At 37.2% G+C, this 23,589-nt stretch overlaps 1 long non-coding RNA gene across 1 annotated transcript; it reads left to right on the forward strand.

Annotated features, from left to right (window-relative positions):
* The first annotated feature begins 263 nt into the window (after positions 1-263).
* Positions 264-3,739, forward strand: LOC125690759 (uncharacterized). The gene is made up of 3 exons (XR_007375778.1): positions 264-378; positions 1,165-1,253; positions 2,429-3,739. It is a non-coding gene; the product is annotated as an uncharacterized LOC125690759 (long non-coding RNA).
* The last annotated feature ends 19,850 nt before the right edge of the window (positions 3,740-23,589 follow it).

A 23,589-nucleotide genomic window follows, 5' to 3' on the forward strand; every position in this document is an offset into this window, starting at 1 on the left:
ATACTGTTTCTAGGAATCTTTTTATTTATATCTCTTTTTTTTTTTTTTTTTACTACCTTGACTACCCACATTTGCTCTTCACTTTCCCATGCTATTTCCCATGCCTCTACTGAACTGCTTCTGAGAATCCAGCCTAGTTTACTTTAGAGAAAATCAGTTGGGTTATTACAAATTATTTTCATTGGTTAGTTGACTTTAACTAAGTGATTTTAATCACCGTGGGTTGGGATTTACACTTTTCCTTCTATTGAACAGGGGACTTGGGAACAATTTCCAGTAAGGAGTCAATAACAAATTAGGGCAGGAATTTCTTCAGCAAACACTCCAACTACTGTTCTGCAAGAGGAGAGTCTATCTCGTCACGTGAAGTAGCTTAAGGTAAGGTAAGAGGGAAATCTGAGGAATTAAATAACTGCAATATTAAATAGTTGTAACTGGAGAATAGCCATCTTACTCCATGGGGACTTCAAAGGGAAATGAATGAAGAATGAAAGAATGGAAAAGAGGAAAACAGAAAAAAAATGAAAAAACGATAATAGCGGACTAGCTGCTCTTGTCCCTGTCTTGGATTTGGCTATGAGCTGACCTACTAATGCCAGGAGTGTGATTTAGACCATAATACCTGCATCAAAATATCAGCAAGCACAGGAAGAACCCTGGAGATCAAAACACAAAAGAAGACAGCAAGGAGAGACTTCTCCTCCAGTACATTAAAAGCAGACATTCTCTGGAATTCCCTGCTGCTTTGTCCTTGGCAATACCTAGTCCCCCTCTGTCTGCAGAATACAATACCACGTAATGGGATTTACCTCCTCTGACAGCATAATTTGAAAAGAGAATGAATTACTTTCTACAGAAAAGATTCTGCAAGAGGATTGTTTCCTGTGACTACTTTAAAATAGCATCACAGTTAACGAAGTTGCATAATGTTGCTCTTGTGATTTTCCCAGATGGCTGATATAATAAGCTAATAATGAAAAATGCATTTTCAGTATGAACTTCCAGACTAAAATTCATACAATCTTTGAAATTACAAATGATTTTGTGAGCTCACAGTGGCTGAATAACTAATGAGACTCAGCAGATAACTCAATTTAATGTATGACTTGCTATTACTTTTAATCACTCAGCTCCAACAATTTCATCATAGATTTTTTTCTTCAGAACTTTGAAACACCGAGTTAGCTCAGCTGCATTGAATAGAGACTGCATCAGAGTAACTGGTTATCTTTAAATGGAAGCTCAAAATACAGGTAAGTAGCATTTGTGATAGAAAACTGCCTGATTTCAACGAAGATATTTGGTGGGTTAGAATGACATCTAGTGACTAATTCAGGTTCTATTGCTGAGATATAAAAATGAGGGGGAAAAAAAAAAAAACAAAACCAAAACTAAACCCACAGAACAAAACTCTGCTTTCCCCTGATAATTATTTCTTTGCTGCCTCTTATGGAAGACTTAATGTAAAGGAAGACATAAATATAAATGACAGCAAACCAAATCCGGAAACAATGAAACTGCAAGAAAAATCACTGAATTAAAGGCAAAAAAGGCATTGGTGTAAGGGGAAAAAGCAGTAAAATGTGTAATGTTTCTGAGACTCTGGGAACTCAAAATTAAGACCCCATCCCACTCTTCAATACAGATTTATCATTCAGGAAATAACATCTCTCTTTTATATGTGTTCTACCCAGGCAAATAAATGTTAAGAGACCCTTGAAATAATTTTATGAACAGAAGCTCACCCATGTTGTGAAAATATAGTTTTATAGAGACCCAAATCTCCAGCTATGAATGATAACCAGTGGTTCTCTCCTATGTGATGCAATCATTCCACTGATTCCACAACAGTGCGTAACAGGGAAAGAGTTCATACGGTATCTCATCCAAGTTTAATATTAACAGGAAAATATTTGTATTTGGTTAATCCTAAGAATATGCAAAGATTTTTTTCCGTGTCTAATTCTGGATACACAGCTGCAAGTTGTTGAGACTGGGGATTTGAGAGACAAATAAGAGGGGTAATAGTTAAAAATCAGTTCTATGTCTGAAAGTAGAAAAAAAGTTTTTAATTGAATTGAATATTCAAATTATTTGGAGTACATATAAAGTTGAAAAAAGATTGAACATTATTCCCAATCTTTGGCAAACCTCTGGTACTCAGAAGGTAGCTGTGGCAACGACATTGCTTATGGTAACTTTCTGAGTAAGTAAGAAGTGCTTTCTTCTTTGAATCTGCAGTGCTTTTTGATAATACATGATTAGTCTTGTCCTGTGATAAATGTCACCATCTCCTGTTATTTGTTTAATGTGTGGGGATATTGATCACTGACAGTAGCAATGATACTGACACTCACACAGACTGGGGTCTGGGGTGACTCAGTGATCAAAGACTACCACTGCTCTCTTGTCTTTTCTGTACTTTCAGATTAGATTTATCCCCTTTGTGAAAACCAGCTGTAGCAAATACTTGGAAAAGCAGATTCTGCATCCAGGGGCGCTGAAGATAAATATGTTCAACATCATACACTCATATACAGCATGACTGGAGCTCCAATATGTATTTCAGATAATTTCAGTGCATGCAAAACCTTTTTCACCCTTATTCATTTCATGAATGACAGCAATGAATATTGTAATGTATGAGAGACAAAGAACTTACGAACGAATAGGCAGGAACAGAGAAAATGAGATGTGAACTGAAAGTCAGGAAGGAATATATTGGAATTGTCTGTATTTTAGTGTTTAGATTCACTCTGTGTGGGCATTGCTTACAGAAAACCAGTCATAGGAAAGGTCAGAAAATGTCAGTGTCAGATAGCATGGGCCTGATCTGATAGGCTTTCAGAGAAAAAAATACACTGTGTTCTGTGCTAAGGGTGAGGGCAGAAAAATCCCTTACATTTTCAGTAAAAACATTCTGGAATAAATTTCTGTTCTGCAAGCCCAAATCTGAGCTTTACTGAAGCAGACATGAAAACTGTTTCCTGCAGCATACTGGGACCTGGTGATGTGGATACTGACAAGGAATCAAGAGTTTTCCTAAAGCTCTTTCTAATGCTTACTACACACTGATTACCAAACATGTTTTTTCTCTACTAATGCCTACTTTGTCTACACAAATTCTGAATGCTTGTTCAGCTGGGTATTTGCATACACTGGACAGCTTCTGTAGGGAGTTAATTTAGCTAATAAAACATAAAGAAATGATCTAGAATAAGGCTAAGGAAGCTTAGAGGCAAAACAACACAGAACTGCCACTGAGCATGACATTTTGTTCCTTTACCTACCTAATTTCGGGTATTCAGCTTATCCCCGTGCTCAGCATTGCACTCATAAACAACCTGAAATTGTGGCAAGCTATTCAACAGTAAGAAATATTTTAAGTAAAAATTAAGTTTGATAATCCATCTGATGTCTTCTCGGGAATTAATCTCTGGCTAATCATCATCAGTGACAAAAATGTTACAGTTTCTTTGTTACTGTTTCTGAATAGTTTCACATTTTTTTCTGGTTCCTTATCTAGTTCTTCTGGAGTATGAAGAAGAACATATGAAGAGGTTCTTGTAAACTTGCAAACCTTATTTACAAGCCACCAGATACTTTCACATTTCTAGATATATATATCTATCTATGAGGAGATATGCATGTATCTCCTAATCTTTAAGGCTATTCACTAAGGCTCATCTTAGTAAACATTATCTTAACCCAATTTGAATCATGAGATGTGAGCATTAGAATGAGAGGAGGGAATGTGGTAGAGGTCTGCTTGGTAGCAAGTCCCCTCTGAGTGCTGACAACACGTTGGCTGCATATATCCTATGCTTATGACATCTTTGCTACAGCAGGTGCAACTGTATGGAGATCACAGCTCTGTTGCTGTATTGAGCTTGTGTGGCAAGATTTATCTGAGGGTATGGAAGCTGCATGGGGCAGAGCCTGGCAGCTGCCCCATGTCAGGTAACAGCCAGCTCCAAAAGGGAGTGGGAAATCTGCTGGACATTATTGCTGGCATGATGAGTGTGTCAGTCTGTGTTCCTTGCAGTGCCCTGCAGAAGTCAGCTAGACTGCATGTAGGTATATAAAGCTGAAGTTACTGTTTTTTGACTGCTACAAAGAGCAAAGGGGTGAGTGCCTTTGTCTGAGTTACCTCTGGGTAATGCTTACTGTGTATTTATTTCCTTCACTCGGAATCTGAAGTAAACCTAATGACCTATCTGAACACTTTCTAGAAGTTCAGGTCATGCATTGTTTTATTGTATATTTTCATCTTCTTGCATTTTCAGCTATTTTATGTTAAGCTGGAAGGAAATTAATGTCCTGGACCATTTTTATTCACTGGTATGGAACATGCTTATTACAAGAATTTTACATTATAGCAAGATATTTCTACTATTCTGGGTTATTCATATATTTATTAAAGGCCTTTACATATTTTTCATTTTTAAAAAAGTGGACAAGATCACCTCCATACCACTGCAGTACTGTAAAACTATTCTACCTGATAGGCAGGCAAGCTGCCTGGCTGCAGTTGTCTTAAATCATGACTTTCCATTTTCTTAACTCAGGTGGGAGCCATTTGAAAATGTTCACAGATATTACAGGATTTTCTATCGCTGTCAAGCATCACACACTAAGCTGTACAGAATCATAATTTCGTGCAGTTTGAAGATATTAATGTATGACTTCCTATGTCCCACGCCAAATAAAAACACTGTAATTGAATTTTCTTGGGAAACATCTGTCTTTATTAAATTCAGTCAGCATACACAGATTTGTCTGCTAACTATGGGCATACTCTAATTAGACCACAGACTGAGATGCTTCCCTGGCTTCATCTTATTGTCAGCCCTTGAGCCATGCTCACTTTGGGATTTGCACAGGCATTCTGTGACTGTAATTCAGGATTTCTCAGTGCATCTATACTTAGGTGCAAAATATACACCCAAGAGAAAGTTTAACTTCTGTCCTGTTCTCTTTCCATCTGAGTAGATATGCTCTGGCCTTTCTTCACTGAAACACAGATGGAGAACATGTAAATCCCTATGAATAGAGCTAATTTTTCTATATCTGATTTTTAAGTTGGGCTTTTTATTGAAAAATAGGGGGGTCTACAGTGCATGGGAATGAACAAATTTTATTCTAGTGTAATGAGTAAAGCAATTCTTGTGAAAAATTGCAGCACTCAGATGTAATGAAGATCTGTAAGCTAATTGTTTAAAGACAACTGTGGGAGCTGATGAGCTTCCTTTATGTCTGGTAGTGGAATTAGCATCTGTGCTGCCCTTGACTGATAAAGGGGATCAAACAAGCAAACTTGGATGGAGAAATATTGATTCTCTGGTATACTATGGATGCAAGAGAAATAAGTTTTGGTAGATGGGATGAACTGTTACTCATTTGATGATTCTGCCTTCCCTGGCAAAGAGAAGGATACAATTACTAAAACCATACCTTGCACAGCCCTATTTCCATAATTTCTATTGAAACTGAGTGACAGTATTGCTGGTAACTCAAATCTACCTCATAATGTTAGACAAAACTAGAAGATGGTTCCTTAAGAGCCTGCAAAATACACACAGCTGCACAGCTACCTCCCACTCTCTGCTCTAATAGAGCAAATGAAGGGAGGATGCATTCTTATTTCATTTGAAATTGGAAATAATTCCACAGAAATTAATGGAGCTCCCCAGTGCAAGATGGATGTGAAAAAAATGCCTGGCCCAGAAGCTGTAAATTAAGTGTAAGTGAAATTTAGAGAGACAAAGAGAAATTTGTGTAGTAAGAAGCTATATAGAAATAAAATGCATTCTATTCAACTGGCTGAGAACAAAAATGAATCAAAATATTAATGAATACTGCAGACTAAGAAATAACTTCTGCTTCACTGCTTCTTTCTGTCTCTCTCTCTGCTGCTATTTTCACAGTGGCTGAGGTTATTGACGAAATTAACTGATATATTTCCTACTTCATGCAGTTGATTATGTGAGAGAACCATCAGACATAACTATAATATCCTTGAACCTGGAAGGAAAGAATGTATTAAATACTGAATTCAATTAAATTCTGAACTACAATTCTAACTCATGAAAAAAGAAACAGCAGTATACCTAAATGATTTTGTTTTGTTTTGGCAAATTCCAAGGTAATTTCAGGTGATACTCTAATTGTGTTGTTGTGGTATTGTATGCCACTAATAACTTGGCATTTGCATGAACAGGGGAGCATACAAGATTGTGAATTAGTGTTTGCAAAAATAGCCCAAGCCACTCAATTCCTCCTTGGCAGAAAAAATTACAGAGTCAAAAAGCATGAGTCTGATGAGAACAAAGGGGAAGCAGCTGAACAGAAAATTGCAAAAAATACCACTTCTACAAAATAATTATTTCTTGCTGGCTCCTCTTGTCTTCTTTAAAATAGGTCTACTGTATTGATTGAATTACTGGAGCAGTGTTGAGATGGTCAAGGAAGTCATATAATCTTAAAAAGATGGGAGGGAATACAGGTAGTTAGAAAACTGCTATAGCTGAATTTTACTAAAAAAATTATCTGATAATGAGCTGTTTCTTACTCCTGCAATACTAAGGATTTCATGTTCCAGTTGGGTGTTTGTAGCTGAAGTTCATCTTTGACCTGCAAACTATTATTTTGGGTTGATTTCGGTAAGATATGCTGTTCCTCTAAAATGGGCTGAATTTTTTTTCATGGGAATTGTACCCTCCAGAGACAATGAAGTTTCAAATTCTCTCTTATCAGATATGCATTTAGAATCACTTCCAAAAGCTTGTGCTCTTTGACTGCTCATATAGCAGTCCAATACTTGTGCAATACTTCCACTTCTTTGGGCCAGTAGTCCAACTGCTCACTTGTTACAAACCGAAATAAGATGAAGTATTGCACAAGCAGGGGAGCAGAACCTGCTTCCCTTTCCTAAGTCAGATGAAAGGAACTTTGTTGCAGAGGTTAAAAACAACAACTTCACATTCACTTCACTTGGGGAGGTGAGGGGGTATTATTGCTTCTCTGTAGTTCCTTTTGCTGATTTACACTTGGAAATGAGGAAGACCCAAAGAAAAGTGGAACACATCTTTTTGCACAGCGTGACCTTATGCCTGTATCAGCAGTTTTGAAAATTTAACTGATCCTTTTGTGAAATGCTGCTGTTATCATTTTATTACAGAATTAATATAGATAACAGCTTTAACTGAGTGAAAAACAGTCTTATTGGCCTCAGAAATCTTCACATACCATCGCTATTGTTAGGGGCAATCTTGTGGAGTTTACTGAGTTGACGACTCTGGATGAATACTTTACCTTAAGGATAAGCAACACTCAAAACTATAGTCCTTGGGAATGTCTAAATCAGAAGATTTTCAATGCCCAGTAACAAGATATGGATAATACATAAGCAGAAACACAGATGAATTTTCTAGACAAAAGCATATTAGTACATTTGGCACTGTGCCTTAAAATCACAGGATTTCCTTAATTGCTGGAAAATTTCTGTGGTACTGGAACATTAATTACATCTTCCACTTTCATATAATAACCAGTGTTTGTTCTGTTCATTAACTTGTCCATCAAAGTTTATGTGCCAATTTGCAGTCCCCTCTATTACAACCATTTGGTTATACTTTTCAAAACTGCTGGGGCTTAGGTTAAGCACTGCTCCCTCACTACCTTTTGTAAATTTCATCTAACAACAGAAGTCTACTAAGGTGTATTAGTTGCCTGAATCACTGATTTGCTCCATCTTTAGTCCCAACCACCACTACTTATTTCCCCAGAATTAGCCTGCTGATAAACATGTCCATAGCATCCCACTGTACTTTCCACATTTGGTCATATTGTTTATTTACTTCTAATTTAAAAGATGACCTGTGCTCTCTTTGTAACTGACGCAAACTCATCTTTGTCAAACCCAAATTCGTGGCAACTTTTTTCAGGGAAAGGATGATTTTTGTCTATCAGAGAATATAACATATACATGAAAAATATGGGATCCATTTCTAGCGTTAGTGATTTTACTTTTAAGGTAATAGCAACTCTGTAGCACATATGATACCCGGTAGTGATGAGGAAATGGCAGCTGGAGCAATTAGAGAAAGCATAGGGGAAAATCAAGAGAAATACTTAAAAGGGATTAAGAAGTTATCCTTTAAGGAGGTGGCAAGACCAACTGCACAGCTGAAGTGCCTCTACGCCAATTCACACAGCTTGAGAAACAAACAGGGTGCACTAGAAGCTACTGTGCTACTAGAAATCCACAATGTAGTTGCTGTCACTGAAGCCAGGTGGGATGATTCACATGACTGGAGTGTGGCTGTTGACAATTACAAGCTGTTCAGAAGGGACAAGTGAGGAAGGAGGGGAGGGGGTGTTGCTATCTACATCAGCAAAGAAATAGAATCTGAAGAGTTGTCCCTAAAAGAATAGTCACGAACAAGTTGAAAGCCTACGGGTGACAGTTAGAGACTGAGACAGCAAAGGAAGCCTTCTCATTGGTGCCTATTACAGGCCACCTTATCAAGCAGAACCTGTTGATGAGACCTTCTACCTCCAGTTACAGGAGGCATCCTGACTGCAAATATTTGTCCTGCTGGGGAACTTCAAACACACAGACATCTTCTGGAAAAGTAGCATGGCTTCCTAAGTTAGAGAAGGACCCACCAGGAGGGATGCAATACTGGACCTGTTGGTCACCAATGCAAGTGAACTGATCGGTGACATCAGGATTGGAAGCTGCCTGCCATGACCATGCTATGTCTGAGTTTATGCTCTGGAGGGATATGAGACAGGCAAAGAGTGAAACTAGGACACTAAATTTTAGGAAAGCAAGCTTCCAGGTGTTCAGGAAGCTATGCAACAAAACACCCTGGGAAACTGTCCTCATGAGTAAGGGCATAGAGAAGAGCTGACAGATCTTTACAGAAGCTTTCTTCAAAGTGCAAGAGCTCTCTATCCCCAGGTATAGCAAGTCAGGAAAGGAAGGCAAGAGACTGGCATGACTGAACTTAGACCTGCTGATCAAACTGAAAAGCAAGAAGGAAAAGCACAGGCAATGGAAACAGGTATCATGGGAAGAGTGTAAGGAAGCTGGTAGGCTGTGTAGAGGTGGGGTCAGGAAAGCTAAGGCCCAGCTTGAACTAAACTTGGTAAGGGAGGTCAAGATCAAGAAAAACTTCTACAGGTACCTTGACCAGGAAAGTCCAGAAGGACGTACCCCTCCTACACACAAGCAAACTGGTAACAACAGACAAGGAGAAGGCTGAGGTACTTGATTACTTTTTTTGCCTTGTTATCTCTGATAAATGGTCACCACACAGCCCTCAACTGTTTGGTTTGGTAGGAGAGGGTTGGGAAAACAACATTCCTCCCACTGTAAGTGAAGATCAGGTTCATGACCACCTGAGGAACCTGAACACCCACAAGTCTATGACTCCCAGCAAGATGCATCCCAGAATCCTAAAGGAAGTGGCTAACCAAGCCACAACAAGTGGTCACCAAGCCACTCTCAAAGATACTGGAAAAGTCGTAGCAATCAGGTGAAGTCCCTGGTGATAGGAAAACACACCCATTTTTAAGAAGTGTAAAAAGCATGACTTTTGGGAACTATCAAACTCTCTTTGGTACCTGAAAAGATCATGGAGCAAATCCTCCTGACAGCTATGCTAAGGCACATAGAAGACAGGGAGGTGATACAGGAGAACAAGTATGGCTTCACAAAGGGCAATTCCTGTTTGACCATGCTAGTGGCCTTTTAAGATGGTGTCACTACATCAATGGACAAGGGAAGAGCCACTGATATCATCTATCTTGACTTCAGTAAGGTCTTTGACACGGTACCCCACAACACCCTCGTCTCCAAAATGGAAATATATGGATTTGATGAGTGGATTGTTCAATGGATGAAGAAATGGCTGCAGGATTGAGTCCAGAGTGGTGGTTAAGGCTCAGTGTCTGAATGGAGATTACTGATGAGTAGTGTTCCCCAGGAGTAAGTACTGGGACCAGTGCTCTTTAATATCTTCATCATTGACACTGACTGTGGGATTGAGTACACCATCAGCAAATTTGCTGATGACACCAAACTGTTGGGTGCAGTTGACACACTGGAAGGACAGGATGCCATTCAGAGAGACCTAGACAGGCTTGAGCAGTGGGTACAGGTGAACCTCATGAAGTTCAACAAATTCAAATGCAAGGTCTTGCACCTGAGTCAAGGTTAACCCTCAATACCAATACAAGCTGGGGGATAAAAGGATTGAGTACATCCCTGCTGAAAAAGACCTGTGGGTATTGATGGATGGGAAGCCGGATGTGAGCCAGCAATGAGACCTCACAGCCCTGAAATCCAACCATATCCTGGGAAATGTCAAAAGAAGCGTGGCTAGCAGGGAAAAGGAGGTGATCCTGCCCCTCTACTCTGAGCTGGTGAGGCCTCACCTGGAGTACTGCAACCAGATGTGGAGTCCTCAGTCCTCAGAGAGTCATGGACCTGATGGGGTGCCTCCAGAGGAGGGCCACAAAAATGATCCAAGGAATGGAACACCTTTTGTATGAGGATAGGATAAAAGAGCTGGGCTGTTCAGCCTGGAGAAAAGAAGACTGTGAGATAGTGGTCTTTCACATCTAAGGCGGAGCTACAGGAAAAAAGGGGATGACTCTAGCATGGTCTGTTGTGATAGAACAAGGGAAAATAGCTTCAAGCTTAAAGAGGGTAGATTTAGGTTGGTTATGAGGAAAAAGTCCTTTAAAGTGAGGGTGATAAGGCATCAGCCAGATGTGGTGAATGCACTGTCCCTGGAGACTTTCAAAGTGAGGCTGAATCAGGCCCTTGGCAACCTGATTTATCTATGAATGTCCCTGTTCATTGTAGTTGGACTAGATGACCTTTAAAGGTCCCTCCCAATTAAGGATTTTATGATTCTGAGTAATAGACACAGTGCAGAATAATCAAATTCAGAAATAAGTAATAGATAATCAAGTGATCTATATTTAGGGAATTAAATCCAATTTAATAGGTAAAAAAACAAAACCCCCTAACCTTTTTTTTTTTTTATAATTATTTTTAAACTGTTCGTACATATGCATTGAGAGCAATCTACGTCATCAGCAGATAGAGCTTCTTTAGAACTTCCCAAAGAAGAACAAGGAGCGGCTGTTCCATTTTTGGAATATTTTCTATAATTTTAACTCTCTTCTGATTTTTCTTTAAATAAAATAGTGATAAAACTCATATGCTTGGTTCTCAGCTGTTTGCAGTTGCATTTTTTTTATAATGTGATTTTGCTGGGAAAAACAGAAACAAAAGATAGATTTTGTTCCCTCTAAATGACGCAAAAAGAAGTTTTAAAAAAATCAAAAGATAGACATGAGAAAATACAGTACCATTTGATTTACTTTTAAAAGGGTAAAAGGGAGATCTAGAAAATTAGGCATATGAGTAATTTTCTTCTTACATTTGAAGATATCAGTAAGGTCTTCCTAGTAAATAAAAACATAGTAACAATCAAGGCAAATTCTGTACTGTATGGTGTTTGTAAAAATAACTATTGCAAAGAGATTTCAATTTTTGCTTGGTAATAATGCAGTAAAGATGATAAGTTTGCAAAATCTGTCTCTCACCTTCTTAACATTAGGCTGCAGAAGAAAACACCCTTGTAGATTTATGGCTAGTCTAGTGAATATTTTTTCTTCTCAGAATACAGTATCCCTAAGTACTTTCTTGTTCTTTACTAAAAGTAAATATACATGAGGATGTATGAAAAAGTATATTTTAACATAATATCTAAATGAGAAGTACTTGAAGTATCATAAAATGTTATAAAGATCCATGGAGTTAAGATTAGCAACACAATTCTAGGAAATGTTGATATGAGCTAATTTCTTGTTCAGTTTATGAAACGATCTGCATCGTACCTTTGTAATTCAGTTCAGGTGGCCTCCTGTACGACTGCCTTATTTTCTTACAATATTTCAAATGCCTCTAATACCCTAAATTGTATATCTGAGATTTTTAAAGACATAATGATGTATCCATTTTCTTCTAATAATTCTCATTTGGGGAATGCTGCTTTCATGGGGAAAAAAAATGGATATAATAAAAAAAGATTATAGGACAATATTTGATAGATTGAATGCTCCAGATTTTCATTCAGTTTTCTAATGTTGAAGTTTATATTTAATTTCTAGGGTAATTTATTACTAAGAATAATATCTTGCAGTTCAGTTTAAAAAGATGACTTTTCTGTTCTTGCAGATGTAATTAAAATGAGTTACTTAGGTTACAAGGGATCATTAATATCTGGAATTTAATGACATTTTGTGTTGGATCATTAACAATTGGCACTTGCTGCAAATAACTCCCATAAATGTGCTTTAAGAATGTCTTTTATGATTTAGTCACCTTGTATTCTTTAGAGTGTCTTGATGTTATGCAGTGTGACCTGTGACCATGAATTCTTCACAGGAACAATGAAATATGGAAATGAAATGCAACAAAGTACATGTAGAAAACACACTTACAGAAACTGTACCACATTATCCTAATGGCAGGTAAAAAAAGCCAGCCCAAAGCAATTGACAGATACAATGTGATCAAAAGATGCTGTGATGAGAAGAAAGTCATTCTGTTGATAGAACAGGCCCTAGAATATACAACACATTGCCACTCTTAAACAAATAGGTGCGGAAATTATTTAAGCTTGATTTCATTGTCTTTCATCCTTGCCCCATTCTTTTCATGCCATTTATTAGAAAATCCTAAAAAGGACATAAAAATCCTAAACTGAGAGGAGAGAGGGAGCAGGAGGAGGAGGAGGAGAGGGTGGGGGAGGAGGGAAAACGTGGGAGAGGAGAGAAGGAGGAGGAAGAGGGAGGGGCAGGGAATGAGGGAAATGTGTCATCTGAAAGCCAGTTATCTTGATCTAAATTAAATATTTCAGTATTTCAGATGTCTAAAACCAGAAATGTGAAAATTCATTGCCTTGCTCCTAGAAGAGGCAAGTAACAGGCATGATAGAGCTGAATAAAAAAAAAATCATTAAATGAACTGTTTGTTTTTGTCTTTCCTGTTGACCTAAATGGCATGAAATAATGGAGTGAAAATCTTGTTTTCACACTGATTCAACACAAAACCATTTCTAGCTTTTAACATTCTGGAGGAAAAGCATGATTTTTCCTGTCATCTTTCTCTTCAGCTCTCTAGTTTATATATATATATATATATTATATATATATATATATTATATATATATATATATATATATATATATGTATGTATATATTCCTGGTTATCTACTATTTATGCAATATGTAAATATAAGTGCTCAGTCTATTTCTGTAGATTGAAAGACAGATGTCTAATTTCTCCTGATGCTTTGCAGAAAAATATTATATTTATCTTTGCTGAAAACTAAAGCAGTGTATGTTGTCTAGGAGTCCATACTTCTTCTGCCTTATTTTATTATTCTTCTTCCTACATTTGAATGCTATCTCTATTGCATATGTTTTCTTTCCTGTTGGGAAGCCTTCTGTAACAAAGATGATCAAATTTGTTCCTTCACTCTTTCTATCTTTGAGGACTATACACTTTTATTCAGACAATGGCATTTGATTATTTTAAAAAGTGAAGAAACAGCAGGCATCAGCTATTGATAAAGAAACAGATTTATGTTTCAATGAATAATAGAATATCCCAAGTTGGAAGGGACTCACAATATTCATCAAGTCCATCTCCTGGCTTTACATGGGACCACTCAAATCCGAACTCTTTATCAGAATCAGTGTCCAAACGCCCCTTGAACTCCAGCACTTGGCACTGTGAGCACTGCCCTTAGGAGCATATTCTATGGCCACCATCCCCTGGTGAAGAAGCCTTCCCTGATATCCAGCCTGACCCTCCTCTGATGCAGTTTCATGCTGCTCCTTCAGGTCCTGTCCCTGTCACAGAGAGCAGAGTTCAGCGCTGCCCCTCCACTCCCTGTGAGGAGTTATAGGCTGCCACCCCTCAAACCTCTGCTCTGGGCTGAACAAACCAAGGGACCACAGGCACTCCTCCCTCATACACCTTGTTCTCCAGACCCTTCCTCACCTTCATAGCCCTACTTTGAATGCTCTCATATGTCTTTATATTGTAGTACCCAAATCTATTTGAGGTGAGGCTGCACCAGCTCAGTAAGCTAGCAATAGTCTCTTAGGGCACACAACCCACTGCATAAGCAATTGGAGCTGGAGAGCTGCGTTTTGGTCCAGTGCTGTATCCTCAGGTAGTGCACCAATACATGAAATCCAAGTTATATCCCTAAAGGAAACTGCACAAGGGCACTTCACTTAAACAAACAAACAAACAAAGTCTGTAGGGTATGCTTTTCAGTGAATAGTAAAATAAAACTGTTAGGTGAGAGCAGCAAATGGTTTATGGTATGTAATTACTTACATTTTTGAAATAAACAAGTTGATTAGGTAGGATGTAAAAAGAAAGATTTTATCTGGATATGATAACCTAAAATCTGAAACTAACGTGGACTTTTTTTGTTTGGTTGGTTTCTTGCCTTTCTCATATGTTCTTTTTTTTATGACTGGAATAATGTAATCTTAAAAAAAAAAAAAAAAAAAAAAAAAAAAAAAAAAAAAGAGAGCCTGAGAGACTGAGATTGTTACAGATCTTTCAACCATTATCTAAGACCTAAATTCTGTCCATGATAAGGGCAAAGGACTAAAAGAACACTAACTGGTCTTGCAGCAACAAATATCATTGATAAGGGAAAAAAAAACAAAACCACCAAACAAATGACCAAGCAAACAAAGAAAACAAACAGAAGCAACAACAAGCAGAAGAGCACATACAAGTGAAAATCTGTTCCCCTCTTAGTTTCTGCAGTCAAAATATCAGATGCTATCTGTCCTTCTTTTGCTGGACAGGCCATCTGGAACAGAGGAAATGAGACTTGAATCACCAGCAAGTATGACGTACTCACTATGCATCTTGATAAGCAGATCTGAATACATTACAAGGGGAACTAGAGAGCTGACAGTTCCAAAATGATAAAAAGAAAGGTTTTATTGCCACTTTATTTCAATAATAAACATTTCCTCTTTTAATTTGCTGTAGCCCAAAATTGATTTAATAGTTATGCATAGCAATATATAATAGATTGGTTTTCATTTGTTTTTTGTTTGTTTTACAGCAGTCAGTTTTTATATCAGTAGATACCTGAATAAAGATTTGAAAGCATGTTTATGACTAATGTAGGTGTGGGATGAGGCGGGGGGGAGGAAGGGGGGGAAGGGGGGGGGAGGGAAGGAAGTGCTTGTATGCTAGTGGTCCTATCCTGTCTGTTGTGAGAGATTATCGGTTTGCTTTCAGTGCTGGTTCAACTTATCAAGGAATCACAGAACAGCCAGCATTGGAAGGGGACCTGAAGGATCATGAATCTCCAACTCCCTGCCACATGCAGGGCCACCAACCTCCCCATGTAATACCAGACCAGGCTGCCCAGGGTCCCATCCAATCTGGTCTTGAACACCTCCAGGGACAGGGCATCCACAACCTCTCTGGGCAGCCTGTTCCAGCATCTCACCACTCTCACAGTTAAGAATTTTTTGTTTGTTTGTTTTTTAATGAAAGACTGAAAAATATGTATTTGCCATTTAATTCCTGATCTGTCAATGAAACCTCTGTGAATATGAACACAATAAAGTTCACTGGATGATAGCAAGAGAGTATTTTCATCTCTAACTTTCTGCAAATCCCCTGTGCATTTAGGATAATGAGAATGGCCTTGGAAAATTGATAGGTTAGTGTCCCCTCTTAGAGCATTTGGGTCATCTGGACTCCTTCTAAACTTAGCAGAACATAAGGAGCTCTAAAATCATCAGCTAAGGATTTTGAACTACTAAGCCACTCTGAATATAGAAATAACCACAATGAAAGAATGATTTTCAGGAAATTAAAGCTAGAAACTGTTTTCTGCTGAACCACAATTATTTCAAATTATAAATAATTTATTTTCTTCATGTTTTGGAATTATTTATTTTCAGATGCTTCTGTATCCATAAATACATGCATTCATTTGTTAACTTCTGCATGAATTGAAGAGAACACAGGAAAAAGAAACTGAAACTGAAGAAAGAGAACAGAAGAAAGCTAGGCAGTAAAAATAAAACTATCTGTGAAAGTAAAAATATCACATCACGTCCACTGAAAAGCACTTAAATAACAAAAAGAAAAAGAAAATAATTAGAAATTTTAATTATTAGACCACATAGATGGTGGGCAACCATTACAGTGTCGGTTGATTGCCTTGTGCATAGTTTCTCCTTTTCATGATGATGATTATTATTATTTTTAAGGGCCATCAGCTAGAAACTATGGGGAGTACCCAGTAAGTAAAAAGAAATAAACCGCATGCAAATGGTTAAAGTGCTGAGTTCAATGTAAATCTAAGTTGTTCTAAGTATCATAACAAGATGGGGAGGGAGAAGAAAAGGTAACAAAGAAATAAAAACAGAAGGGTTCTAATCTTCCAAATGATACTCAGTACCTTGCATGTTCGGAGCATTCACTGGAATTTGTAGCTACTGTTACAAGTCCTAGGTTGGTGTTTCTTGTGTCAGGAATATCAAGTATCTTTCCCTCCCCGAAGCTCTCATTTTCTCAAGCAGTAATAGTAACACTGTTAGAATCTTTGATACTTTAGTTTGAAATGCTTTTCACCAGCAGATGTTGGAACTCCAAGAGGTTGGCACATAGAGGTACAGCACAATAACCTTCTAACATTCTTTGTTCTGGGAAATCAGCTGCAGCTTTTTCAGATGTTCACTACTGAGTAAACAGGTGACGTGAAAGGCTGTTTCTTTTTCAGAATATAGATAATTGAAATTATGCCCAAATGGTCTTGCAATCTTAGTCTTGGGAAGCAAGATAGGTGAAAAGCTGGGGAGAGTTCTGTTTTCTAGTTTTTGTTTGTTTTTTTGTTTTTATGTACGGAACTTTTTACTTAGATCTGGGAGAAGATCAACCCTGGAAAGTCACTTTACACAGATTTTAAGGGATTTTAAGTTATAAGGAAATAAATAGTGATTTTGCAGTTAGAGCAACAAGCAAAAACAGTCATGGTCAGCATCACTGCCTCTACACAATTGTTGGTAAGGAACTTTTGAATGAGGTTGTGAATGAGTGAGAAAGCATTTATTCATTTTTAGCACTGCCTTTTTGTATACTATAATTAGAAATGAAGCAAAACAATATTTTAGTAAAACATTAAACTGTATTATTTAGCTTTACAGAAGACCAAGCCTTGTATTGAGAGCTGAATAAAGCAGTGAAATTGCAGCTGTCAACTTTGCTAAACTTATCTGTGACTTTTGCCATTTCTAAATGAGATCTCAATAGAAACATCTGTCTTCTAAGATGTAAGACTCTGCTGTCCCTGAAGTCTGTTTAACAAATTCTGATTGCTTTTTTCCTAATTGCAGCAGAAAGAGTGGGACCAGATTGTTTCTATTTATATATACAAAGGAATTGCATCTCTAATGATAAGATTTTAGCCATGAACACAAAGCAAAGTCCTCAAGCCTTCCACAAAATCAGCACTGCAGTGATTAACAGCCAAACCACATGATGTGGCTCTATATTCTGACTTCTAAAACTCGGATTAAATCTTCAAAAGTGAGGTTAGGGAAGCAGTCCAATGGTGTAAATTTACCTCCGCTCTACTCTTAGGAAGCCTTGATCACACTACCTTTTCATATGATATCATGCAAAACACTGTATTTGCTGCCTAAAGAAATAGTTATATCCACAGCACTGAAGTTTTTAAATTGATTAATCTCTTGATTGTAATCCTTACATTACGTATAAATGCTTTTAATATACAATGCCAACACTAGCTAAGACTAGTTATGCCAAAGCAATGACTGATTATGTGATTCTGGGTGTTTCATTTTCCTATAGTAACAAAGCGTAGTTAACTGAGGCTCCTTAAAACATCAGCAGAGTCAGTAGCATCTATGTTATGTACTTCTTACTCTCTTCCAATTATGTGAGAAAGTCTAAAAAGTTACTTGATGGCATTTCCCCATCTATACAAATGCTCCAACTAGTGTGACAACACAGGAACATGTGTTCTGTGGCTCAAAATCTGTGTTACAGATGCAAGTGCTAGGCATGTACTGTCATAAAGTTAACTGCAGTGTAAAGATACAGTAATTACTTATTAGGACATATGATAGCTTGAGAAATTTATCTTCTGATATTGTTGAAAGACTCAGCTATATATCCAGAGATCACAACCAATTCTTTTGAATGTTTATCTTCCTTTATTTGCCTTCTTAATATACAGAATTTTGTTAGTGATTGAAAAAATAGCAAATGCTCCTACATGGCTTGGAGAAATTGAATGAACACATTTACATTGTTGCTGGAAAGATAAGACAGAGAATAATAAGATTATCATTAAAGAAGTCATCAAAGTATAAAATTGACAAAAGCTACAGGACATCAAACTTCAGCTCTGCAGAAAAGAGAGTCTGTAAAACATTCTCGTTCTGTAGAGGAAGGGATATATATCTGTGCAAACAGAATCACGCCTGCTCCCAAAACTCTGAAACTGCCAAATTTTTGCCAAATATCTACTGTTAGACACTTCTGCTGCAAAATTAGGGCAATGTAAATTGAAATGCTTTGAAATGACATTCTCAACATCAGAAACATTTTTCAATGAAAGTTTTACCAAAGCTGGTGTGTTCCAATGTTTTTGCTTTGACGAACTGTTCTTCTTTTCTGTCGTTGGCAGAAAATTCTTCACACATTCATAAATGGGAGTATTTTAACTTCATTTTTGAAGTTTAAAACTTTAGAGCCCCTTAACTACACACTATTTTCTTCCCAAAAGGTATTACTACGGCATATAATAGTCTAGTATTTGTCTCTTGACTTTATAAAACTGGATGTTTCTAACTGACAGCAGAATTTCACAACTTTCTATTTATTGATGCAAGGATATATTAAAAAAATAGTATATTATTTGTCATGCCCAAGAGCCAGGCTACAGAAGAACAACAAAATAACCAAGAGGTGCAGCCAAAATTGAGATATCTCAAAGGCTTGAAATGTCAACACAAGGGTGAATTATCTCTTGCTTGGTGGGCCCATGATGCCTCGGGCCATCAAGGAAGAGATGTGACACATAAGTCGGCTAGAGATCAAGGAGTAGACTTAACTACGGACACTATTGCACAGGTTTTCCATGACTGTGAAACATGCACCATAATTGAACAAGACAAGAAGATAAAACCTCTCTGGGAGGAAGGGCGATGGCAAAAGTAGAACTATGGGGAGATATGGCAGGTAGATTACACCACCTTGTCATGAGCCCACAGTGATAAGCATTATGTGGGTGTCTTGAAACATATCCTGTACCCCACACTACCGCCTGAAACACCATATTAGGTCTCAAAAAACAATTCCTCTGGTGACATGGCATTCCAGGAAGAACTGAGTCAGATAATGGATCTCATTTCAAAAATTCCCTTGTAAATACTTGGGCCAAAGATCATTGAATGATAAAACGTGCTGTTAAAAACTATGTTGAAAGCAATGGGTGATGGAACATTTAAGCACTGAGAGAAGCATTTGGGAGAAGTCACCTGATTGGTCAGCACCTATCTACCTGTCTATCAGTCAAGATGGTCCTACCAAATCCAGCTCCCTACATACTGTAGAGGGAGATAAGGTCCCTGTAGTACATGTAAAGAGCACGTTGGGAAAAGCACTTTGGGTCTTTCCAGCAAGTCATGAGATTGTCTCTTTCTTTTACTGCTTCTCTCTGTAGTATGTGCTCCCTGGCTGTCTTGCCTTCAGCATTAGAGTGAGGCCTTTGATTTTAACATCTTGCTCCCATTTATTTGCTTTATTAGCTTCAATCCCAATTAATTTGTATTTCTTCTATTAATTAGTAAATTAACTTTCCTCCTCAGATCATTACCACTTTTGTTTGTTTGTTTGTTTGTTTGTTTTTTCCCCCTCTTTTTTCCCTTTCTGCTTCTTCCCTCCCCCAGCTCCACCTCCGCCCTTTTGGAGCCTGTTGGCCCATTGTCCCCCTGTCATGGACACAGACTAGAGATAACACTGTGACATTATTTTAACAATATCACTTTATGGCTTTTTTTTCATGAACACTTCAAAAGCAACCTCATGCTCCAAAATTTTTTTTTTTTTTTTTTTTTTTTTTTTCCCTCCTGATTCTTAACTATTTGTGAGAGAAATATCTTTAATTTGGATTACCTGCAATGTTAAAAGAACATGAGACCCTAGAGTGAAGCCCTTCATGAAAACTAAGCTTTCATGTCACTTTCGTGTGTGGTTCTGTAAGGAGCTGTATGGGACAGCTCTACAAAGAAAAAAGGTTGTGATTTGTAGACTCAAAATTAATAGCATTAGAAAGAATTGCCTTCTATACTCTTTGCTAAGCTTGTCATGGAGGCTTTTTATAAGAAATGGCATCTGGATCTACTTAAAAGCAAAAAAGAAACATCAACTAGAAAAATTAAATATGAGTGAAATATGAACTCTGTTGCTATCTGCTACCATAAGTGTAGATAACAGAAATGAAGGAAATAAAAGATACATGTATCATTTTTCTTTATTACATTTGTGAGAGAATGCATGCGCATAAGTTCCTCTTGCTGAGTAGTAGTCTCATATGGCATCAACTACAACACGCAAACTAATTTTTGAATAGAGGTCTCAGAGGTGATAATTAGTACAAAATAAGTTTCATGACCAACGTTATTTTACCAGAAAAATTCCAACACATTCTCTTTATAGTTGCAAGTTGACATTTGATTTAATAATGGGATTTTAACTTATGTAATGAGGTTAGTGCACGTGAGCCCAATCTCTAGTGCTTTACTCTAGTTCTCAGTGTGTTTTGGCATGAGCCTTATGTGTTTATATGCCACAAAGAGAAATGTTAACTTTTCTCATCATGTCACCCTGTAACAGTGTGAATTAATCCTTGAAAATCTGAATTACCCTAACCTCACACAGACTGAATTCTCTTGAAACTCTCAGGCAGGTTCTTGTGCTTCTTACTTTGAGACTTTTACCTGAAGGCATTTGAATTATTTGACTGTGCAATAAGGATTACATAGAAACTGTTCCGCGATATTTTGAAATGCTGCTGCCCTCCAGAACAAAATTTCATTAAAAAAAACCCATCAAGCTTCTATGTCTAAATAAATAAAAAGCAAACAAACAACAGAGGTACCAATGAGAAATACTAACAAAGTAACTATTCTCCTGCTACGTGTCATATTAATAATAAAACCACGTTATACCCATTTATCAGTTTTTATTGCTGCAGTTTACAAATACAGAAAAGGCAAGGAACAAAGCTAAAGTTTGGGGAATATTTGTTGAGTGGAAGAGGGATCTTGCAAACTTGTTGTTGATGTTGATGGGTGATTAACTACCGCCCACGTCACTCAGTTGGACTGGCCTCACTGAAAATGAAGATAAAGCATCAATCATTAGAAAGCAAATAAATATGATCATTAGATTTTAAAAGCTGTGTATAAGGAAGAGGCAATCATGGTGGTACAAATGTCTAAACCTGCAGACACAAGGCAGGCAGAATGCAAAAGCTGCAAGATTTTTGTACTCCTTTACTTTTATCTGATGTTGATAACATCTGTTTTAAACAGATAAATGACAAGAAAAGATGTGATAGTCATGCAGTATTTCTGTCTCAGTAATAATACAGGAGAAGGAAACGGGCAGTTGAAAGACAAATCAGGAATTTGTATCAGAGTGGAGAGACAAACTGAAGATATATTTACATTTAAAAATGGAAATAGCTAGTTAAGAGTTAAAGATGGGAATATACTTCATTCAAAGAACGGCAGTAAGAAATAACATGAACATATATCAGTAAATGACCAGGAGAAAAACAAACAAAACAAACAAACAAACATTGTAAATTAGTGCCACAGAATGTAGAACTGCATGCTGTATGGACAGCACATTCGTACATGTACTGCTGTAACTCCTAATTCTAACAAATGATTTAAGCACAATACCACCTTCTATTTCTTCAAATAGCAGAAATATTGACTGAGATCCATGATATTTGTGTCAGGAGCAGGTTTCATACTCAGTGGGAAAGCAGTTTAAGATTCTTTTGCTAAACTCAGTGTTTTCTGGTATTTCTGCCTGCTGTCTCACAGTACCCTATGTCCACCATTATAAAGTTACAACAGTTTGTGGTTCTCACTGAAATAGATTCCATGCCCGAGTAGCACACAGCAATTTCCAACCCACCTAATGCACCTTCTTGTGTTTGGCCTCATTTAGTTGATCAATCAGAGCAAAAAAGTAAAAGAGTTCATATATCCAAAGACTGAGAAAGATGTTAGCTTTAACATGTAAAGTGGGTCTAACTTTTATTGTTAGCAACAGTTTTGTGCTTGGCTTTTGTAGGTACTTTGTACCCTTCTCTAAAGAAAGGAGCTGAAATACCTGATGCACAGGATGTTCTTTCCAAGATAACAGAACACTGATAACTTTTGGTGATAATGTGAGACCATTCTGCTGTGCAGGTATTGATTAGTTTAGTTTCACTCATGTACTTTGCATAATATTTACTGAATTGGGTAAAATCTAAGACAGTTTGGACTAGAAGTGTTGAAGAAGATTTTCATTACTATGGCTTTGAAAACATCGTTTTGTTTTGTTTTGATTTCAGTTGTTACTCTTGTGAAATCTTAATTGACTTCGTATTTTCCAATCCACTGAAAATTCACTTTTAGATGATAAGACTGAAAATGGCAATGAGGAATGAGAAAGTTTCTTTTAAAATATCTTTTCCAGAGTAATTTAAATGAAGGACTCTTCTGTGCAAATTCAATTGCAAGATGAAATATGGTAAAGAGCAATATACACTCAATTGAATTTCTCCTTCTTACTGTAAGTACATCCCAAGAATGTGACTTATTCAAAGAAGTGGTCTATTTATTGTAGAGTAAGCTTGTTACAGAAGAAAGAAATATTTAAAGAAGATGGAGTGTGTTTTAAGAATTGTTTTCAGAGCAGGTGCTTGGACCTAATCATCTACCTCAACTGCGTGTGAGTCATGCTGCAGGATGCTACAGGAGATTCAGTTTAACATGATACATTTATCTCCCAGAATTTCATTTTTATGTTCTTTCACATATGTCTCTATTTGTTTAAGGTATTATTCTTGTGCTCATCACAGTAGAGTTTAAAATCTTGCAAAAGTGCACCCAGCAGTCAATACAATTAAAACAAAATTAATACTGCTGAGCTGAAGATTTGACACTTGCTTTTAGATATACACAGCCAGTGATCTGTACATTACCACTTAATATTTTTCCTCCACTTTCCATGAAAGTTTGGTCTAATCTTAAGATATCAAGTACTATGAATCTCACTCTTATCTCTGACAAGATTCTGGATTCTTCTAGTTGCCACTGTACTGATATTCTAATGGCCTTCTGTATAGAAAAAAAATTCTAAACCAATATAAAAAACATTAATGAAAATGAAATACGAGAGAAGCATTG

This window comes from Lagopus muta, chromosome 3, assembly GCF_023343835.1.
Source record: "Lagopus muta isolate bLagMut1 chromosome 3, bLagMut1 primary, whole genome shotgun sequence".
Classification (NCBI taxonomy): Eukaryota; Metazoa; Chordata; class Aves; order Galliformes; family Phasianidae; genus Lagopus; species Lagopus muta.